The sequence below is a fragment of the Anser brachyrhynchus genome (genome assembly GCF_964034855.1).
Source record: "Anser brachyrhynchus genome assembly, chromosome: 2".
Lineage (NCBI taxonomy): Eukaryota > Metazoa > Chordata > Aves > Anseriformes > Anatidae > Anser > Anser brachyrhynchus.
Genome location: NC_137695.1, coordinates 54,462,101 through 54,485,105, shown reverse-complemented (window position 1 = coordinate 54,485,105; position 23,005 = coordinate 54,462,101). Strand labels below are relative to the sequence as shown.

At 37.8% G+C, this 23,005-nt stretch overlaps 1 long non-coding RNA gene across 2 annotated transcripts; it reads left to right on the top strand.

The window, feature by feature from the left end:
- Window positions 1-733: 733 nt before the first annotated feature.
- LOC308188789 lies at window positions 734-17,479 on the top strand. 2 transcript variants are annotated; one of them, XR_013945766.1, is made up of 5 exons: window positions 734-873; window positions 11,756-11,888; window positions 12,321-12,433; window positions 12,903-12,974; window positions 15,909-17,479. It is a non-coding gene; the product is annotated as an uncharacterized lncRNA (long non-coding RNA). The 2 variants fall into 2 exon arrangements; XR_013945765.1 differs by lacking the exon at window positions 12,321-12,433.
- The last annotated feature ends 5,526 nt before the right edge of the window (window positions 17,480-23,005 follow it).

The window sequence follows — 23,005 nt, the reverse complement described above, 5'->3', positions numbered from 1 at the left end:
CAGATTAGCTGAGTCTGGTGTTTCTATATTAAGTTCAGAGACAGAGATGCACTTCTAGTCCCGTGCTAAGATAAGAGGAATGAATCACCTTTTAGCATGCCAACTTGATGTACAGTCAGCCTTGACAAGTGATACTAGGTGTTTAGCTTCTAATGAATTAAGTTATGTAGAATGATTCCTGTCTTTACAGATGCTTGTGAAGAAGGCTGCGTCTCTAGAAGTACATAGCAAAGTCAGCTGGACAGTTTCATTTGATTTTCTTTTATTCTGCTTGCAACTGCTTGCATTTGAGGGGAACAGGAACAGCATCAGAAAGTACAAGTAAATATTGGCATATGTTCACCATCAGGTGACTTAAATGTGTGCCCCTCTGCCCCCCATTTCTTAAGGCTTGGTACATAAACAGAAAGAGCAGAGTAGTAGTTCTAAAAGTTAACAATTAGCCAATTATAAATGCTTGGCCGATGAGTGATGGTTGGTGTTTCACCAGTCAGATGACCTTCTTGTGGCAGTGGTGAAACAGGTGTTTTGAGCCAGTCATTAATATCTAATAGAACCTTCAAATAAACTCATCTATCACAGGTATTAATGTTTGGGCAGCAGTTGCCCGGCTGTGCTTAGATTGTGACTTGCACCACCTTGCACAGACAAGGCCAGAAAAAAGTTTCCCTGTGGCTGTTAATATCCTACTGCAGGTGAAAAGACATCTTCTGACAAAGTGAAGGTGGGAGGTGAGGTAAGTGTGCTGTGTTAGCTAATATAAATTCACGCTGTGCAAATATCCCTGTGGACGCCAAAGCAGGACTGGTGTTTGAGGAGGATTCCAGGTGGTCTCTTGGTGATGGAGGATGAGAGGGATGATCATCTGACCAGGTATAAAGGGTTTAGCAGATCAAATGCTTTGCTTCTGTCAAACAAAACCCAAAAAAGGGCTTTTAATTAACAGACTGCTTAATGAAGAAGCACAGAGAACAGAAATGTTAGCATTGAACCTCTGTCCCCCTGTGAGAGGTTTTGAATCTCTGTGTGTTCTTGCTTTATCTTTGCAGAACAGACACAGTTCTTTCATAGGAAAAACTCTGGAGATGAACACTGACTACATTAAAATATCATCTAACAAGCATGGGTTTTAAAATGGGATTTTAACAGAGTATTGCCCAAGCAGGCCATGAACAGTAAGCAGACACATAATGCAAAAGGAAACCATCTTACTTAAATGAAATGGGTTTCATTAGTCAACTTTTAAACACACTAGTTATGGATAGACTTAAATTATGTGTAGCATTTATAAGCTTGTTTTTCTACTGGTCCGTCTAGCTTTTTCTGCTATGGATTCATACTTAACGTAATGTTTTCAGAATCACTCTAGGTTTAGATGCATGCATTTTTTTGAAAGGTTGGAATGATAGATAATCTTTTAATTTAAAGAGTAGTATGTCTTGTTGGAATTAAAAATTAAATATAAAAATAAAATGATCATGGAAGCTGCTATAAGTGGCATCAAAGTGAATAAACCTGGGTTTTCAGTCAAATGTGAATTCATTTAAATAGTCTGCATCTCAGTGATCCTACTGTTTGCACTTCTGTTATGTTTTTGTTTCTGCTTTTTACCTTTTTAATATTTATGAGGATTTTTATTTTATTTTATTTTTATTTTTTATGAAAAACAGTCTGATGGAGGCCTTAAATTATGTTTGCTACAGTTCCCGTATCTCTGAGAAAACGATGATACATCTGTTTCTTCTGAGGGTGCTCAGTAGATGAATGAACTGGAATGTGTGATCTATACAGAAGACAGACAGCACATAATTGGATACACATTGTATCACGGTACATAGCAACAGATACGTGGACCTCTAGATGGTAATGTCCATATACAGCAACCTCTACTGTATCTGCAGTAGCTGCAAGAGCAAATTTCACCTGTGTTGCACTAATTTCCAAACCTTTGCCTATGCTTTTTTTTTTTTTTTTCCTGTGGTGTTCCATAGACCCTGCACACTCAATTTTTGGAAGTATCTGTCCAACCCTGTACATATTGCTAGGTATCTGTAAAGGGTGAGAATCAGGGGAAGGAAGAGAATCATTACATTACGTTACAGATATATACACATTTATATCACAGTCAGAGCACTGACTGTAAAAAGACAAATGTACTTATAGATTTCTGATGATGAAACATCATCAGAAGTTTCCCTGCACTTAAGATTTAAGGGAAATCTGAAAGTGCACTTCAGAATTATCCATCAGCAGTCCTCCCATATATTAATTTGTCCATTTTCCTTCTGTCTGGGTTTTCTGTTTCTAGATTTATATATTTACTTTTCAGATTTGAATATTACTTTTATCTTTTTCTCACTTATATATTTACAAGAAAGGAGTAGGTCTAGATCTCTGAAACAAATCCAACCTGGAAGTCTTCCGGTCAGATCAGAGTCAGCAAAGGTATTCCCAGAATTCAAATCTATATTTAGCTTCAGGTGACAAAAACTTCTTCAGAACAAAATTCCCAAGAGTTTAAAACATATGCTAATACATTTGTACTAATTTGAATATCAAGCCATATTTCTGTATTTGGGCTGAGATTCTTAAACCAGTACTGTGGCTTGGGGATTATAGTTAGTTGAAGAAAAAGTATTAGCTACTGTTATGTAGGCTGCAGAGAATTTTTAAATCTAGAGGAAAAACCTTTATTAGAAATAGCAGCAAGGAACAAAAGAGGGAGAGGCGGGGTGGGGCTTTAGGAAAAAGTCGCATCATCCTGCCCATATATTGTGTTGACTTCTTAAGCTTTTCATACTTTCCCTGCTCTGCTGCTCACTCATACCCATATGGGAGAGATGCTCAGATGGAACCTAACTGAAACTATCAGTTTTGATTTACTGCTTTCACCAGATGCCTGACAGCTAAGAATCTGATTCAGGCTGCCTTTTCCTGAAGGTACCCGTGTGTGACTCTAAGTTCTGTGGACTTTGGCGAAGATCAGACCTGGACCTGCTGAAATAGGCTAGAAAGTGGAGGTCCTAATTCTTACCTTGTACTGGTGCAAGCAAAACCTAACTCCACTGAGATAGGAGAATTAAGCCTTTACTGAAACTGCAAATGAAATGAGAACCAATGGTAGGTGTTTAGTAATAATCTATATATAGTAATAATCTATATAATGGATAATTCAAACTATGACAATGGATATTAACGGGTGAATTCTAATCATATGCATTAGAAAAATAACAAAATATTTTTTTTTTATGATAAATGCTCAAAGAAGCTCAATGAGCTAACAGTTGCTTGCATGTCAGCTTAGATAACAAGATCTGTTACTGAAAGTGTAAACACTGTCTGTCTGCGAATACAGTGCTGTTTGTATGACTGAAACACCAGAGGGGACAAATTTGGTTTTAAGGAATTGGCAATAATATTGGCAATACATTCAACCATTAATGTTCAAAAATTCCTGAAATTGGCCTAAAAATGGGACTTGACAAATAATCTTGGTATCCTTGCATTTGCCTTCTAAGCTATTAGATTTGGGTCAAATATTGTTTTCAGTTGTATAATCCCAGGACTCTAGTCCTTGTGGCTTGAAAAATACCTGTTATTTTCTGCCTCACAATGCAACTGTAAGAGCTGGCAATAACCTAAAATTGACACTGAGTCTTAGAAAGATAGAATCCAATTTTATATTTCTTCAGAGAAGCTGTTATTCAAATCAATAGGACATCAGTGAAGCAGATGATTAAAAAGGGAAAAAAAAATCTTTTGATAGCTGAAACTAAAACAAATGCTTAGAAACACAGATATAAGAAGAGTCTTGGTTAGCTTTCAGCTGCAGTCTCTCTCCTGCCTAATCCAGTAACTACTAATTCATTAGGATGACCCCTGAGAGGGTTAGTCTGCATGAGCCTGTACGAAGGCCAGAAGTGGCTCTTGGTTTCATGTTGCTGCCAGTCAACAAAGGTGGAGTGATTGCAACCAAGCTGGTTTCCACGGCAGCCCTGGTGCCATCCTGGCATTAAATAGTTTGGGCTCATCTTTGTCCTCACAGAGGCTGCACAATGTAAACGTTACTCTAGGTTGAAAAGCCTGATGCTTGGACCTCCATAGAATATGGCAGACTTGATGGTTATGAGGCACAAAGTCTCTCTCCTCACCTGCTCCCTGCTCTCTTACCCTGACTCTGCTGAGAACTGCTATTTCCTGTCTCCTCTTGTCCCTCACTTTCCTTGCACCTCTGTCCTCTTCTTCTACCTTTTTTGTAGAAGAATTTTGTTTTTATCTGAAGTTGATAAGTAGCTGACTAATCTGCTTTATTTATTTATTTATTTATTTATTCTTTCCTTCCCCTTCTGTTTTACGGCTAACAGTGTAGTGAAGGTCAAGCGGAAAATATTTTGATCAAGTGACTGGTCTATTAATTGCAATGCAAGTTTAAGCCTCATGTAAGGCTGGCTGCATGCAGTTACAAAAATTCAATGTGCTGAGAACCTTACACTGAGAGGTAGATGTCTGAAAAAATGTAAATTTTTTCTGTCTTCTGCAGCACTGTGTAAATTATGTATAGTAGCACAATGTTATTCCTGGCAAGATATTCCTGTCAAGATATTGCTCCTTGTAAATCATTGTAGAAGGTGAGAAACAGATGCTTGTGTTGCTAAGACAGGCTGCTCAGGTCCCACTGAAGAAAAAGTTGTTCTGAAACATCTTGGCACATTTGGGAAGTTTCAGGTTGCTTTGTACCTTGTGTGGTAGAGGCATAGTATTTTGGTTGTGGTGCACCCTTGCTTAAGATCGCCAGCTTTCTCAATTCATCCTAATCAGAACCTGGTGCTGGGGTCTGTGCTACAGCTTTGCCTTTGACATACCTCTGGCAAGGATTCCTGGCTTGCACGGGTTCCTTCCATTCACTGTTGTCCTCTGGAGGAGGAGGTGTTTGTAGAAACAAGCCCTCCTTCACTTCCATCCATCCTTTACCTAGACATCAGCACTGCAAAATCCATAAACAGAATGTTGCCTGCTGATTTCAAACCTGCAATACACAGAAGACCATCAGGTCTCCATGACACAAGATGTTTGAGCTACAGGTGATTAACTCTGCTGCATTGATTTTTACATGGGATTTAGGGAGAGGCACAGGCTGCCCTGTATATATGGGCTATATCCAGAGCAGTGAGAGTGATGGTGCAGAATAGCAGTGGGTGCTGTGCCTGTGCTTTGATGACTTTTCTTAAATAATAATAAAAAATCCATTTTAAGGAAAAAAAGCAATCTCTGTAGGGCTCTGCCAATGGTCTTATGGGGCTGGGTGTATGCTGTCATAATTCTTCTCATTGCAGCTCTTTCCAGATCTTCCCTGGAGCTATTTTAGTAATTACCTGTTTTGGGTGCCTATGATATTCATAACATGAAAGCACATTCCTTTCACTACAAAAGAGCTTCTCCACCTCCTGGTGGGCTGAAACACAGGGTCCAAGTGACTCAACCACTGTCACAAGGTTGGTCATCCAAAAACAATTGATTTCTAAATGTGCCTGAACTTTGGGTGACCTGAAATATAGCAGCAAGTATTACAAGCTGGGACATCTGGTGGACAATAAAACTTTTCTTAATTTGTTTTTACATGAAGCAGCTGTACTTGAGCAGATGACCAGGGGCTGCGCAATCAAAGTGTGAATAGCTGAATTAGCAAATTATATTAGTCTTCTTAGGCATTTATTTGAATGCTGCATGCTCCTTTTAAATTTTGCTTTATTAACATCTACAAAAAACACAGCAGTGTTGGCATTATGGTTATTAGTGACTTATTTGCTTCATTAAAATTTACAGCACGTTTTACATTCACCATCTGGGGCAGCTTCTCCCATGTTTATGGTTAAAATGTAACTTAAAACCAGGCCTAATAGTCTAAAATAAAATATTTCATAGATAAAACTCTTTTGTTGGGTGCCAGTTCCCTTTTTTTCCTGTAGTGTCCTTGTGCACAAACAGTATGCTAATTTGCTTAGTCACTGTAGTACAACTTAGTGCTAGGACACAGACAAATATTTCTGCTTTCAATACGAGATGTTGTTGTAAGGAAAGGTCGATTGTGCTATTACTTGGAAAACCACAGCTTATGGAGAATGGCGAGAGGGAATTAGAGGATCTTCAGACCAAAGGACCTTCTGGGTCGCTGAGTCTAAACCCCTGCTATTGCAAGTAACTACCCTGGATAATCTTTCCAAAGGGATGGAGCAAGAATAAGCAGTGCAAGAGAAATGTGAACATGTTGAAAGGCATCGCATACGATCACAGCTCTGAACCCAAGCTGATGTGCCTCTGCAGTTTCTGGATTTGAATTGCCTTGCTGCTAATCATGTCAGTGTGGGCAGAGTAGATCACATATGTCTTCACTTAACAGCATACACATTGCTTTTAATTCTTCATCCCTTTTCCTGCTTTTCTTTACTGGAGGATGGGAAACCCACTTTCTTTTTCTTCAGCGGGAATTTGGAGAAGTTGTGTGCTGAGAGGGCAGAGTGAAGGGAGGAGGAGAGGAACATGTATTGTACTTGTACTGAGAACATGTGCCTTCCCCACCATTTGGAGTCCGAAAGAAAAGTCAGTTCAAAACAGTATTTTTCTTGATGTTGCCTATTGGGATGCTAAACATTGAAAATTCATTCACTATTTTTTTCCTTATATTTTTTTTTAAATTTCCCAAAGGAAACCTTAATTCTCCACAAGGTCAAATTAAAAACAAACAACAAACAAACAAACAAAAAAACTAAAAATGTTTGAGTGTTAGGCAGCTCTGTGAGTGCCCAGGTCTTCCTCAGGTCACTGCCTGAAAGTAAATCTCCTGTGTGGGACATCCAGCCAAACATGTTTGTGTATCCCAGGATTTTACAGGCTTACATGTGCATTTGCAACTTCTCCCTTACCTCACTTGGATTTTAGGTATGTATCTCCTGTGATAGAGGAGTGGCAATAACCTGGGTATTATTGGAAATCTATTCCCTTTTATGTGTGTGATTTCATACTGATATCTCTTCATGACAAATATTTGCAGATCCTTGAGATTTCAGCATCATGTTAGAACTGCAGATAAATGAATAGACATTAGAAAGGGCTACCCTTGATGTTTCAATTCTTCCTTGGCTTCAACATGAAGTACATCCCACTTCTCTTATTTAAAGCGGTTGATGTGGCTGATGGATGTGTATTTTTTTATCTTTATCTTTTTTTTTTTTTCTTGCAGCTCAGAATCAAGTATTTTCAATTGATGGTTTACAGGGGAAGCTGGCTATAATTACTTCAGAAGAGAGAAAATTATGAATATGAAAGACTAATAATAACCTGATCAATTCCTTAAATTCTTCTCTTTGAGGAAGATTTCCTATCTTGCCACCCTTGAAAATTCACATACTGGTAAATTATGAATAAACAAGAAAGAATGTGCGGAACATATGTAATATTAATTGTGCTGCCTAAATTCAAATGGGGAGTAATATGGAAACCTACAGTCTTTCTGCTCGTTTTTAGCATATAAAGCTGAAATTGTGCTTGGCCATTTGTAAGTGTAAAACTGAGGGAATAGATGTTTTACAATTCTTTAATCACAATTCTGTATTACAGAAATAAGATATACACTGATATACACTGCTGTTCTAAACAGTATAATGCTTACCTGTTCTGCTTTATAATTTCCAAATTCAATCTTTGCACAAATTTTGAGGAGTAGGACAGGAGCGGGGAGAGGTGAAGAGGAATGACTATATGGAAGAAAATCAAACTAGACCTGACCCCTTCTCCTCTAGATTTAGTGTAGAATAGGAGCCAGGACGTTTCAAGTTCCTTCTGTGTCTGCTAGGGTTGTGATCTTGGACAAATCATTTTGCTGCTCAACCTTTCTCCTGTCTTCCACTCCTTTGTGTGTTTCATTTATTTGGATTGCAAATTCTCTGGTGAAGATATGTTGCATATATATATATATAATTTTTTTTTCAGAATTTTGTATGCATACAGAGGAAAGTTTTGCCATGTGTCAAAGGTGGACGCTGGGTATACTGCTCTCCTCTTTTATATACATAATAAGAACATACTAGCATCTTATTCCTGCCATGATCTGTTGGCACAATCCTTCAGTTATATCTGTTTTATTCCTTTTGAAAGTCCTAATGTGTTTCTTTAATACCAGACTTTAAGAACTCTCTTCATCTGATATATTACTTTATTTTCTTTGCTGAACGTTCCAGAGCTGTTCTGCCATTAAACAAGTTAAGAAAGGAGTGATGAACTTCTACTGTATTCCCAATACTGAAGAGCCCTACAAGAAGCCACTTTTTTTTTTTTTTTTTAACAGAAGAAAACAAGCCAACCCCCAGTGCTTAGAGAACCTTATTCTTTTGGAAGAACATACTTCTTTCAGCAATTTTTAGTGACATTTAGAATTCAAACATAAAAGCACCGAGGCAGAGGTCTTTGTGACTGTATAAAAGAAGATCTTGAGAGAAAGGTCGCTTAGTTTTCAGAAGTTCAGAGGACTACAGAAAGCTGAGTGGGGTCAAAGATGAAATTCTGGTTCAAGTCAAGCCAATGGGAATTTTGCAACAATGTTTGCAACAAATCAAAATCATTGTCTTTGAGTTAGATTTTTTTCTTGAAACAATATTAGACATACTCCCAGAATGAATCATCTGGTGCTTGAAGAAAACATTTACCTATTAGAGTGTCTTTTTTCTCTGTCCTCTCCTCATTTTACAACCTGCATGTCTATTTCTGCAGGACAGTGTTTTCTCAGTGCTTTTAAAGAAAAATGTGAATTCCTTAAATGAAGAGTTAAGACATACAAGTATATTTTTTTTCCTCTTACATTTCTGGGAGGATTATACACTCCCTCCTGAGATCTCTAAGTGATTAAGAGAAGAAGGGCACTTTTAGCCAATATCTTATGCATGACCAATGGTTCCATAACTAATGGTGACCTGGAGACCATTGCTACTTTTGACTTTTCCTCAACTGATAGCTTTTTTTTTTTTTTTTCCCCTTCTCTTCCACATTTAAGCCTTTGCTGTAGGGCATTTGAGATTGGATGGAGAAAAATAAATTGTGAGGTTCTTTGCCATTATTGTAAAATTAAATCTTGGAGATCTTTATGGGGTCTACCAGCAACTGTTAATGAGGCTTTATTAACCTTGGACAATATAGCATGAAATATTATGGTACCAAAAAATGTAATGCCAGGGCCAAGCTGCCTAATAAATGGCATGATAGAGGGACCATATGCCTAGAGGGTTATGACATAGAACCTTTCCCGTCTAAGTCACTATTTTAAATTCACCATGGGTTGGCAGTGACTGAAGGCTGTTATTATCTAATGGCTTTTAAATAGGCTATGTGAAATAAAATGGAGGTCTCGGTTCATTTCCTTAGGGAAGGAGGTCCATGTCCCATCTGACAGTAATTGTCATCTGAGTTCAAGACTCAGCACAAGATCTGTGCTTTGAATGGACATGGTCACTGAATGGCTCTTTCACCTCACACCTTGTACCCTTGCTCAGGTCTTTAGAGTGCTGTGATGGGGCGTTGTTAGAGTTAATACTGTGGGCTCTCATAGAGGCTCATTCTCTGGATAAGCAAAAAGCTTTGTTTCAGACCATTACCAATAATACCCTCTAAGGACTTCTTTCCATACCCTGCTCAGATAAATTAATACTATATTTAATAGTACTCTTGGTACAAATAAATGAGATAACTTACGGGAACAGGTATAGCTATGGTGAATATAATGAAGAATGAGGTCCTTTGTAATTATTAAATTCAGTTATAAGGAATAATTATTTGTTATAAAGTCTTGCTTGATAGTGAGGAAGAAGATAGGCAGTTTTAAGTCTGTTTCCAATTTTTTAGTAGATTCTCATCATCTAGTTTAATTAAATGACATGTTATTAGTTTTTAATAACCTAGGAAAATGAAATCACAATTGTATAAACCATTGACTAATGATTTCTTCAACAATCCCCCCTACTCCCCACCCCTACCAAGAAAATTAAATATATAAATCTACAAGAAAACTAGTTTAATTTTTAAAAAAGGAAACAAACAGCAAGGTAGGTGAATGAAATATATACTCAGGCAAACAGAAATGAAATGAAAATATTAAAAAAAAAAAAAAAGTATCTGTCCAAATACTGTGATTTCTTCTTTTCAAGTATGTCTGCCTTTGTAATTAATTTTTTTTTTTCCATTTAGTCTGTCAGCAAAAGGAAGAATAAGGAGAAGGAGAAGGATTGGAATTTCTAACTTCTTCCTCTTGAAGCAAAGTAATCAGTAGCAGGTTGAAGATTTTAGTTTGGGAGAAAAAAAATAATCTGAAATTTAATTCAGAATGTAGACGCAAAAGGTAGATTTAAAATTTTTCCAGTTTTGCCTTTGGAGCCTTCTTTTTACTTGCTTAAAATGAATAATTCATTTGAAATGTCATGCAGAAGGAACTTATAGATCATTTGTACCATTAAACCAAATCAAACAAAACCAAAAACAACTGAACAAAAACAAAACAAAAAACCACCACCAACACAACCACTACCACCAAAGAAAACATCAGCAACAAACCAAAAGAAAAAGGGAGAGTGGCAGGGGGGAGACAGAGAAACAGACACTTTTTTTTTTTTTTAATGTATTCCACTCGGGGAACTGGAAATAAAATAGCCCCATAAGGTGCCATGATACCAAACCCTTCTGTTGGTGCTGGGCTATAACATTACTTTCATGACATGATTTTTCCTGTGCTCTTGTTCTTCTGCAGGTCTTGGGTTATAATGTGTGAAGTGAGCCTAAAAGGCAGCAAGTCCTGTCTAGCTTCAGAGTCAGTTGCATTCTAGAGTGTGAATACTGTCAGTCAATTTCAAAATAGGGCAGCAGACAATTCCCAGACAAAAAAATCAACCAACCAACCCCTTCAGATCAAAATGAAAATCCCCCCAAATCCTCCTAAATGTCTGGCCTTTCTTACTTGGATAGGACTTTAACTGCATTTTTTTTGCTTTCATTTTCAACCTCAGCCCCTGCCACCCCCCTGAAATTAAGACTAAAGACTTGAACAGGACACATCAGCTGGGACTTAATTAGAGGAGTTTGGACTGGGAGATGACAGTCTCAATACTATTATGTTTCTGTGCCTCAGCCTTTGCTTCTGTTTCTGCTATGAATATAATTAATACATTGCACCTACTCTTAATAGTGGCAGTAACTCTAGCACAGAGACATTATTGCTTCATGGCCCAAGGAGAACATTCATGCATTTCTGGGCTTAGTGTCATCCATCACATAGATTGGCCTTGTCTCTGTGAAGGGGCATTATACAGTCAGTTAAGGCAGTTGTTATCATATGTCTTGTGGGAAAGCGATCATTTTCCAGAAATACGTTAGATGCATGGGATCTTTTTTTTTTTCAGTGCTCCACTGCTCTTTCTCTCTCCCAGCTTATTAACCAGTGTACCATTAAGATATTCCCAGTTTCTACAGAGGCCACAGGAAATCTCTTTTTATGTCTCATAGGCTACATTTTCTTCTTCTGGGACACAGAAGACAGAATATTTGCTTCCTCATGTGGAGCAGCAGCAGATGCAGAGCACCTGCCCAGCCACAGTAAAGAGCAAAGTGGCAAGATCTGGAATACTAATAAAAGAGCAGTCTCTGGGCCCCACTTCAATCTCCTTGGCAGTAAATTAGCCATTGGGTTCTGAGCCTAATTCCCTGATTTGTCACTTACCAGGTGTGCAGAGAGTGTGTCGCTGTAACCTGCCCTGATTTCCCCTGCTTCAGCAGCAGTAGTCGGACTCATGATAGAGATGTTCCTGCAAGGAAGCCCCAAAGCGAGGGACTGATGACCATGCTGGCATGGTTGTGTAAGTGGTTTTGTGTCTGGTTTTGTTTGTTTGTTTGTTTTTGGTTTTGTAACTTTCAGGCAAAAAGGTGAAAGTCTCTAGCCTAGGAAAGCTTTGTAATGACAACTAAGATCAGGAGCAAATGTTGCTGGTGCGAGGAGGCCTGGCAGAAGACTAGAAATTTTCATTGTCAGATTGTTAGTTTCTGAGGTAACTAAGGCAAATTCCTACTGTGCAGAGGGTGGCTTGTTGAGCCAGAGAGAGAGCATTAGTTACTTTAGCTTTAAGGACTATGGTTAGTGTAGAAAGAGATGGGGTGTGGAGAAACAATGGGTGGGTACTCAGACAGCACATATCTGCCATCAGTGGAGATGGCAGATTAAGAAGAGAAATGGAAGAAACTCTCTTCCATTAACTTGATCTTCATCTTTCCCCCTTCTCTACTGCTCCCAGTGTGTAAATGCTCAAAGACAGAGCAGGAGTACCTTGCAACCAGGGATTTTTCTCTCTGAAAGATGGTACAGCTGTGGATAAGCACCTTCTTCCCAGTTATCCTCACCGCCTGGGTATGTATGATGGTGACAGAAAGACATATGCACATGCATGCACAAGTAAAAGCAGTGGCTGTGTTTCTGTTCCACCTCAATAAAGAGAGCATTGCTGACTCATAGTCTTAAATGTGAGTTCAGAAATTGTCAGAGAATTCAGAGAATTACAGCATTTGTATGCAAAATTGTGAGAACGTTATGGACATATGGCTATTTAACTGCCAAGATACCTTGGTGATAAGTCCTATACATGTTCCTAGAAAGAAGATGATTGAAATTTATAGGCAAACTGAGATATTACTTCTCCCAGCCTCAAACAGGACAACCTTAAAATACTTTCCAATGTATTTCTTCTGTGCTCTTGAGCCAATAACTAGCCCTGAAAATACCTAGCATTTTTAGTAGAAATATAGAAACACATTTAAAAAAAAAAAAAAATAAGTCATGTTTCTCTTGCTGAACAACTGAATCATTTTTCTTCTCTTAGAGATTTATTCTTCTGTAGCTCCTGAAATAACTGGAAAGTAGAAACAGCCTTTGAACTCTCTTGTATACTAAGGTAATGTTATACTATTCTGTTCATTATTTCTGGCATTTTCTAGTAGAGTCACATAAAAATATGGCCTTTACTGCCCATCAGAGCAGCACGGATCAACGTCTACCATGCATATGCTGCATATGCTACTTCTGATAGCAACAGAGCAATTAGCTTTCTCTTGAAGCAACACAGTACAGCACCAACTTATGTTGCTGTTGCTCTCAGTTAATTGGAACATACAAAACCTGAATTTTATTCTTGAGCTGCATTTTTTTCTTCTTTCTCAAACTCAAGGCATGATGAAGAACCCCAAGATGGTGTTTTCAAGGCTAATAGATAAGAAACCAAAGTTGTTTCCTCCACGTTTCTTTGAACTAGAAATAAGCTGTGGTTTCTAAAGGTCCATACCACGTCTGACTTACTTAAAGGTGTACAAGCCAAGGAGATGACAATTCCCCAGAGAAACCAAATTTAGGACTCAGATGCCCTCAGAAACTTTTACTTACCAGTCTCTAGAAGCTATTATGTTTGACTGAAGCGAGGGAGTATTTATCTTTGTCCGTGTTTATTCCCTTCACCGCACACACGTAAGTCAGGGTAAAAACTCATTGCAGTGTTCTGATATTTAAATGTGTATGTCAAATGTTTGCATTTTTAATTCCTTTATTTTTTTTAATTGCTTGATTTTCTCATGATGATCTATATTTATGTTTAGTAGTCAGAATTTATATATTCTACATTGTCTATTCTCTGAACGATCTTAAAGAATACTGGGACTAAGGTAACCTGGAAAATAGATTTTGAGATGAAAGGGAAAAAATGAACTGTAAATCAGTCTTCTGTGATCTCTGGTCAAAACAGAGTCTTGCTGAGTGACTTTAAAGAACAACTGGGCAAGGCAGGGACCTTGAGAAATAAGCTTTCAGAGACAGTCCAGCTGCAATGTCTCTTCTACTTCATTAATAATTTTTCTAGAGTATTTATTTGCGTGTTTTTCCTGATATAATCACACAATTGCTTTCAGCGTCTTATTAGGTCTGTCTCAAAGCAGATTGTCAAAAAATGGCTAAATAATTACCTTTCACGTCCAGCAATATTTGGTTGAAAATACATGCTGTTTGTGCTTTAGCATAGCCCAGGAAAGCTCAAGAGTTGTTCTCAGCTGAAGCACAGTATTTCAGAGGTCTTGTCAGGACTGCTCTCTTTGATAAACGTCATTGCAACCAGGTTTTTATAGGGGCTACTTCAGGACCATATTCAAGTACTCGCATGTTAGGATTGCTTCTGTAGTACTGATGACCTGAAATTGCCTCCATTGTTATCAAGCCAGGCTTTTACTTTGGATGAAAATATCTAAATCATAAATCACCATGAATTTAAATTGGAATGACCATAAAGGTAGTTGCCACTTTCTATTCATAAACTATAATCCTCCTAGGTATTATTCTGTTTATAATGCAGGACTGGGACTCCCAAATTTTGGTGCATTGACAGGTGTTTAACATATACACACTGAATTTCTAGCTTTTTCTCCTGCAGCTTGTGTTGTGCAGGAAGGGCATATTTGCACCAGAATTTGTTGAATCAAATACACTCAGTCTGCTTAATTATCTATTAAATGGAAAAAACACTGCCTTTTGTAAGCTGGCTTCTCTGTTCCATTTCTGTTTAAATCAAGCATCAGTTTAGATTAATGAAATTAGCAGGCACACTGCACATTCTACAGACTCACTGGTCATTGTGAAACCTTTTCAGATTCCAAATATATGTAATATTCATGCACTGCAGTGGTAACATTACTCATCAGTATGTACAGTATGACTATATGATTACTATAAAATCAAACTTATTTTGAAGAGTTTGGCCATAATGTATTCAGTTAAACTTTTTATCTCCTTGGTACTGATGGTAAATTAAGCAGATACCCATTTGGGCATTCTTTGTGCCGATAGAGCAATTTATTGCAATGTGTAAGAAGGTGTAGTCATTAGTTAACAAGATTTTAAAATCATGTTACTGTTTTATTGTTCAGCTCTTCACCTTGGAAGAAGGACAGGTTTTGTGCTAAATGAAAATGGAAGTACTGCATCAGTTCTGATTAAACAGTACCTGCACATGAGACAAAACTGTAATGTCAGGCAGAACAGTTTCAACATAGCAAGAGGAGAGCTGTTAGAAAACCTACAGATTAAATACAGGTAGAAACATAGCCAGCAATATGGAAGGATCCACTGAGACCTATAGAGTCTGTGTGCTGCCACTGTAGAAAAGAATGGATCTCTGAGATTTCATTGTAATTTGGACATCTTTCCTTATCAACTGCTTCACCAAAAGGGTGGATGTACAGCTCCCTCTGCAGCCCAGAATCTTTACTTCTGGAAGCATTGGGGTCACAAGAAAGGATGCTTTTAGCTTTTGATGACTTTGTCATTGGAAGAGATGTTTTGCATCCAAGTCCTTCTTGCCAGTCGGGACTTCTTCTTGTCTGTAATGAACTTGGGATTGAAATCATTGCCGTCAGTGCATTAACGATTCCGATCTCTCTCTCTCTCTTTTTTTTTTTCTTTTTTTTTTTTTCCTTCATTTCGTTAAGTGTCTCAAGTCAAAGCTGGCTTTCTGCCTAGTGCTTATTGGAGCCCTTCCCAGACCACCTCATGTTTTTCCTAGAGGATTATATTTGTTAATTTGAAAAATACATATAAAAATAACTTATGTTTCTCCCCTAACCCCTGTCTTCCTTTAAAACATTGTACCCTCTGGCCATCCATTGATTTTTAAGGGTCTGCATGCTAACTTAAATAGCACAGAGAGGATCCCCTTGTTTTTGCTTTCTGTTGAAATGATAGGGTGTTTCTTTTGCTTCTGTGTACTTTGAGCTGAATTCCATTCCTTTAATTTGTGTTAGCTTTCTCTCATTTTTGAAGTTCGTTTGTTTTGATTTATATTTTTTTCTAGGAGAAGAGGGTCTCAGAAGGTGGAGGTCATAGAATTTGGGCATTTAGAATTTGGGAATTCAGTCCCTGGTTTGGCTGTACAGAAGATCCAAAGGAGAAGCTTGTGGATGGAAAATGGAAAGTGGTACTTTGATTGCTCTGTTATGCAACCCACCATCAAGCAACCCACCATATTCCTGAACTTGCATTTATAGCAAAATTGTATTGAGTATGTATTCTTGGATTGTAAAGATTTGCCGGTGCAGGTTAACAGACGTATAAACTTAGAGTACATTAGATAAACCATATTACCGCTCTGCAACGTCACATATTTAAAATAAAAGGGGCCCGATTTAATTTTTCTTAATTCATTTCTGCAGCAAATTCAACTAAAGCAAATTCAGGTCACATTTGTTCTGGGCTTTTAATGTGGTTCAACTAATTCACTTGAAAGGATAATTCAGATGAATCTTCCCAGCTGTTCCATGTGGACAAGTCATGATGCATAGCACCATGCTGTCGAGTTATCTTCCCTCAGGAGGTTGAACCATATAGTTATGATAATGAACAACAAGTGACTGTGTATGGAAAAAAATTATGAGTTAATCAACAGCAGTAGGAGCATTGGTTGCAAATCAGAATCAGATGAGTCAGGAGAAGAGTTATGGGGTATGAACAACCATATTGCTGGGCAAATCTCCCATGCTATGGCCTTTCTCACAACCTAGGAAGTCCTTCAAAAGGACCCTTGACTTGTGGCTCAGCTAAGAGAAAGAGCTAAGAAAGTAAGGATTTGGTGGCAGATGCTGGAATCTTTATTGTGATCAGAGAAATTACTTTGTGTGGGAAAAGTAAATAAAATTCAGAGGTTGATCCTGAATCTCTTTATGGGGTTAGCATCGTGTTCGGGGAAGAAAATAATCTGCAGAGTTTTTAATTGAGTGCTTCAGACATCTCTGCTCCCTTTCATCCTACCGGATTGGGGTGTGAAGAAAACCTCAGGAGCATGGCTTTTTTGAAACACATAAAAGTACTTTTTTGTGCTTCAGCTAAAGGTGATGAGAATAAATATCCAAATTTTGGATTAAATTTCGTGTATTATATTTTGATGTTCATTATAAGAAGAAATGGAAAGTGCATATCTGCACTGAAGTTTTGGTTCAATTCTGATCTTGTCAGTTTCCTAAAGTACTGTTTTACTAATGAGTACAATTTCTCCAGATTTAGAGATGGTTAACTCTGCTCTGGAGTGGGACCCAATTAAGCACAAGTGGGCACTTTTAGAAGAGGTAGCTGCCATTTTGTGAGAAGCTACAAATATAGCCTATCAGAGAAGAATGATATTCAGAATGTTGGTCTTCTTATATTTCTGCTAAGTTTTCCCCTAATCTGACAGTTGAGATACCCTAAAAGGAAAAGAGGAAGGTTTACATTGGTTTAGTATCAGAGAAACAGCAGGAGATATACTTGCAGTTAATCTTAGAGAGATGAATGATCAAGATATTTTGTCTTGTATGCTTTGTTTATTCTAAATTAACCCTTGCACAGTAATCTGTATGATGGATGAAATAAAGGATTTTATTTATTTACTTATTTATGCTTCTGTGTAAGTAATGCACAAAATAGGTGTTTCTTTTTGAGCTTATTCTGTTCTCAAAAAGGACAAACAATATAGGATTAGAAGGGTTGTCAAACCTGTTATAACTGCATCATTGTAAGCTGCCTGCTGGGGAGAGCCGGGGGTGTGGAAGATATATCCGATTGTGGGATATTTTGTTATAGATCAGCAGAAGGCCATTTCTTGCAGTAGAGGTCCAATTACCTAATCCTGTTTGCTGGATTGAAAGGGCTTTTAGTTTGCACAGGTTTTCTGGGTGAGTGTAAGTGTCTACTTCCTAACAACTCATGGCAATAAACAAAATGGAAGAGCAAGATTTAAGCTGTCTTTTAAATACCATGTAGCTGTAGATACATCTTAGTAGCTGGATAATAAAGGAGTATGCTTTCCCTTGGAGCCATATGTAACAATGTAAGAACACAAGACAAAGCTACCTGCATGTGTAATGCCAAAAATACCAGTTTAGAGTCCCCAGGCTTTAGGTCTGTAGTTCTATGACAACTACAAAGAAATTCCTTCCCTCTGTATCTACATTTTTCCTCTCCTTGTGCTCTGTGTGGATGGGTTCTTATACATGCACAGAACAATGTGATGCTATTCCTTACAGTTAGGACATATAAATCAAAGTTAATTGCCCTTCTTGAAGAAGGCAAATTATTTTCAGTAAGGAATCCACACAAAGAAGCAGTTACACAGATCATCCTCTGTAACTTAAACAGCCAAAAGAGCAAGAGAGAAATGAAATAATGTATGGAGGAGATAGAATGCCCCCTTCTTTGATGTTAACACATTTTTCTTTTTCAAAACAACAGGAATTTATGCAGAGGAAAAAACCTCAAGAACTAGGCTAATACTATTAATCACATTCCCACCCTCTGCTTTTTACATTTTTTTAATTATTATTTATTTATTTGTTTTTCATACAAAAAATATCATTTTTCTCTCCTTTCCATCAGAGTAAAGAGTTGCATTTTTTTTTTTCTTTTCTAGAGCCTGGTTATGGTGAATTGAAACAGTCTTAATAAGAGTGGCAGCCAAAACAAAGAGCATTTACAAAGGATAATTATTGCTTAGGTTATGAATATCAACTTTCTATTGACGTGTAAAAATTGCACCTCACAGAGATATTATAAGCATTGTCATTTACAATGAAGCATGACAGAACAGATTTTACTTTCAGCTGCCTGTAGAATCAAATCATATGAGCCATTCATTCTTTACAGAGAAACTTGAAATAGTAAGTTCGAAGGGTGCAGATTTCTATTCAGAATTAGCGTTATTCCCCTTCCTGATGTGTATTACAACACTAGCTTGGCAAACTAGAATATAGGAACCAGAGGTGGGAAATGTAAAGTTCTCTGGGTGCTGTAAGAACTTCCAATTCCCCATGCAATTTTTATCTGTCGGCCTTATTTCATTAAAAATATCCCTGCTAGGTAAGTGGGTTGGAAACTTCCAAAATACTTCCTCCAAAAAGGGATTGAGATCTTAGATCTGAAATAGCATTTGTATTTTGAATGACAGCAGCAGTGGCAATCTCAAAGTCCTAAGGGATCAAGAGAATAAAGTTACATACATAGCCTTTTGCTTCAGTCAGAAATAATGAAAATATAATTCATATACTACATCTTGTCCATATGGCATTCTGATATTCCTTTTGTATCAAAAGTAAAAAACAATACATTTCTCCTGACCTAGGTTACAGAAGTCCTTCTGTTACTGCTTACATAAATACCAAGCTCATTCCATCTATATAGGTGTTCATTAAGACTGTTATTAAGAAAAAATGCTGAATGTTGTCATCTGTAGCAACTGTACATAAAGTTTGTCATAAAGATTTATTACCTATCTTTGTCTAAGGCATTATTCTCTGTGTGCTGTGGTCCATAAGGCATTATAACATTGACTATGATGTCAAGAAAAAATCTCGCAGAAAATTTATAGGCTTGTATATGACCACAAGTTAAAATTAGAGAAAGTAATAATTGAACATTCAAAGCAGGGCCTAATTTTGATTTGAAATGAGACGCAAAATGACAGTATTTCTTAAAATTGTCTGTTTTTTCCTTTCCAAAAACTTACATGATCCTTCAAATGAAAGTTAAGAAATACTAGGTTTAGTCCACTTGTATTATTTACTTGCATTTACTTCTCCTAGTACAGCATATCTTAACATTTCACAATCTTAAAATTTAATCCGAAAGGTGAGGAAGTGACCTTTGGAAATGAGAATCTGATGCACAGTAAAGAAGGATTGCTTATCTGCTACCACATAAATCTTCACCAGAAAGCAACAAAGCCAGGTCTCTAGTCCAATTCTCCACCTGCTAGACAATTGCTCTGTATCATTTTGGAGAAGAGAAAGTTGGTCTGGTGTTTGGCTATCTTCTAATTATACGGAAGACCCAAATTTAATGTAGTCAAGTTCTACATACCTCCTAATTTCTTAAAGAAGAGAGACTATGGGGATGGCTGAAGTACTCCTTACCCCATCAAGGACTAGCATAGATGCTCTACAAGTCTAAACAGAAACTATACTGAAACACGGTAAGCTTCTGCCATCTTCCAGTACATCTCTTCTTAACACTTACTGTAAAAATGGTGTGCTCTTCAGAGATTTTATCAAAACATGCTACCATAGGGCTTGATTCTTTAGTTGAGTAAAACAGCTCTTTCTGGATGTTTCTTTCAGAAATGATGGGATCTGCTATAGAGTATTAATATTTATTCCCCATTTCTTTCCTTTACCTTTGTTCTGCATGATACACCAGAAGGAAACGTACAGGCCAAATGAAATGAGTAAAGGAGAAGAGAATGGTAGAAAGCAGAACAAAGACACAAAAGCTAAGCCAGGAATACAGTAGATGCAAAGAAGTTATAAAAGTGCACATAAGCTGTTATGGACAATATTTTAGTGACAAATCCAGTATTAACAAGTAATATTTCCATTTCCTAGCCCACTTTAGTCCTGAACGTGAATGCAGAAGTAAATAAGAAAGAAGAAAGTATCTTCTTGCTCTGGGAGCAGATTGACATCAAAAGTCTAGAAGCTACTTCTCGGGCTTCTCTCAACAGGATGGAGTTCAAAGGGCAGCAGTACACTTAACATTAAAGGAAACAATCCATTGGATTGTTGATCACACTTTCAGGTGACAAGCACTTTCATCTGACATTTATTTTGATGATGTTTTCACAGCTGGCTTTTTGAAACCTTGCAGACCTGGAAAAGGACATGTAGAAGGTTGTGTCTTATTTATTTATTTTCCAGAGGTGCTGGTCTTTTTATCCATTATTCAGAATTCAATCCTGCCAGCCTTTGGGCAGCTTTGGGGTCTTTAGATGTCCAAAGGACAGAAAAAAACAAAACAAAACAAACAAACAAACAAACCAAACCAAACCAAACCAAAAAAAAAAACCAAATAACAACAACAACAAAAAAGAATATTCTTGCTGTCTGTGTTTGTGGTCCTGACTTTTAGGTTTTGGATATTTTTCTTAATTAGGATGTACCTTTGCCATCTCAATAGTATTTCAGCTCAACAGCTATCTGTAAAATTTTACCTGTGACAACTGGGGGACTCCAACTAAGTCTGTGTGCAAAAGTGAGCAAGACTATTCTCCCTGCAATGGGCACATGCCATGGGAGTTACTCATATCCTGAGGGTGGAGGATATTGGGATCATAGAATCATAGAATATATAAGGAGAAGGGACCCTCAAGGATCAGTGAGTCCAACTCCTGGGTCCCCAAAGGATCATCCCCCCCCCAAAAAAAAATCAGATCATGTGTCTGATAGCATTGTCCAAACACTTCTTGAACTCTGGCAGGCTCAGTGCCATGAGCACTTACTTCCCTGGGGAGCCTATTCCACTGCCTGACCACCCTCTTGGTGAAAAACCTTTTCCTGATATTTAGCCTGAACCTCCCCTGTTGCAGCTTCATGTTGGTCCCTTGGGTCCTGTCGCTGGTCACCAGACAGAAGATTTCAGTGCTTGCCCCTCTGCTTCCTCCTCATAAGGAAGTTGTAGACTGTGATGAGGTCTCCCCTCAGTCTCCTTTTCTCCAAGCTGAACAATCCAAGTGGCCTCATATGTTTTCCCCTCCAGATTCTTTACCATCTTTGTTGCCCTCCTTTGGACACTCTCTAACAGTTTTGTATCTTTCTCATACTGTGGTGCCCAAAACTTCACACAGTACTCAAGGAGAGACCGCACCAGCACAGAGTAGAGTGGGACAATCATTTCCCTTGACCGGCCAGCAGTGCCATTCTTGATGCACCCAAGGATATGGTTGGCCCTCCTGGCTGCCAAGGCACACTGCTGGCTCATATTCAGCTTGCTGTCAATTGAAACCCCCAGATCAGTTTCTGAGGAGCTGCTATCCAGCGTCTTGTCCTCCAGTCTGGATGTATAACCAGGGTTGCCCCTTCACAGGTGCAGAATCTGGCACTTGCTCTTGTTAAACTTCATATTGTTGGTGATTGCCCAGCTCTCTAATTTGTCCAGATCTCTCTGCAAGGCCTCACTACCCTCAACAGCTCCACCCAATTAGTTATTGTCCACAGACTTGCTCAAAAAATCTTCAAGTCCTTCATCCAAATTGTTTATGGAAACATTGAAAGAGGACTGGTCCTAAAATGGAGCCTTGGGGAACCCCGCTAGTGTCAGGTTGCCAGCCTGATGTAACCCCATTTACAAGAACCCTCAGGCCTGACCCATCTGCCAATTTTTCACCCATCTTATTATGCTTTTATTTAATTGTATTTTATCATGGGATCCCCAAGATAGGCTATTTCTTTCTTGGTGTAGTCTTTTATAGTGATGAGGACTGGCCTGGAAGATCAACAGGGTAGAATTTTACTTTTCCTCCTAAATGCTTTTTTTTTTTTTTTTTTTCAACTCTGTTTCATGGATTAAATATTCTTCTAATATGTTTGAGTGGATCCAAAAGCTGTGATCTGAATTTCTGTAAGGGCTGCCAAATGTTTTATTGTATTCTATATGTCACACTCATATATCACACTCATATATATTTCATATTTTCTGTACTTTATTAGCCATAATTTCACAGTTTGCCATTTTAGCTGTGGAACAAAGAGGATCTGCTTTATTTCCTGGATAATTTATTTCTCTTTTCCTCTTCATCACGTGTATTCTTCTGTAAATGTGGCCTTCTACCTTTGCCTTCTACCTGTCCAAATCTTTAGGGAACAATCACTGATCTGTGAAGTTCTTGCAGTGAATATGTTCCTCCAGTTTGTATTTCCATTAAAACTTTTTAACCGATATATGCTAGGCTGTGTCAGTTCCACATTTTGCTTTCTTTAGGATGTTTACTGTCTTTGTATTCTTCTGATTATTTTGTAAGAAAAAATAAATCAATTTCTTTCTAATGAAACAGCATGTTATAGGGAATTGTTTTTGATATCATTGTGTTGTTCTTTCTTAGCACAATTTATCATTGAGGGAATAGATAGTTACTGAGTTACTGAAAGTCTTAAG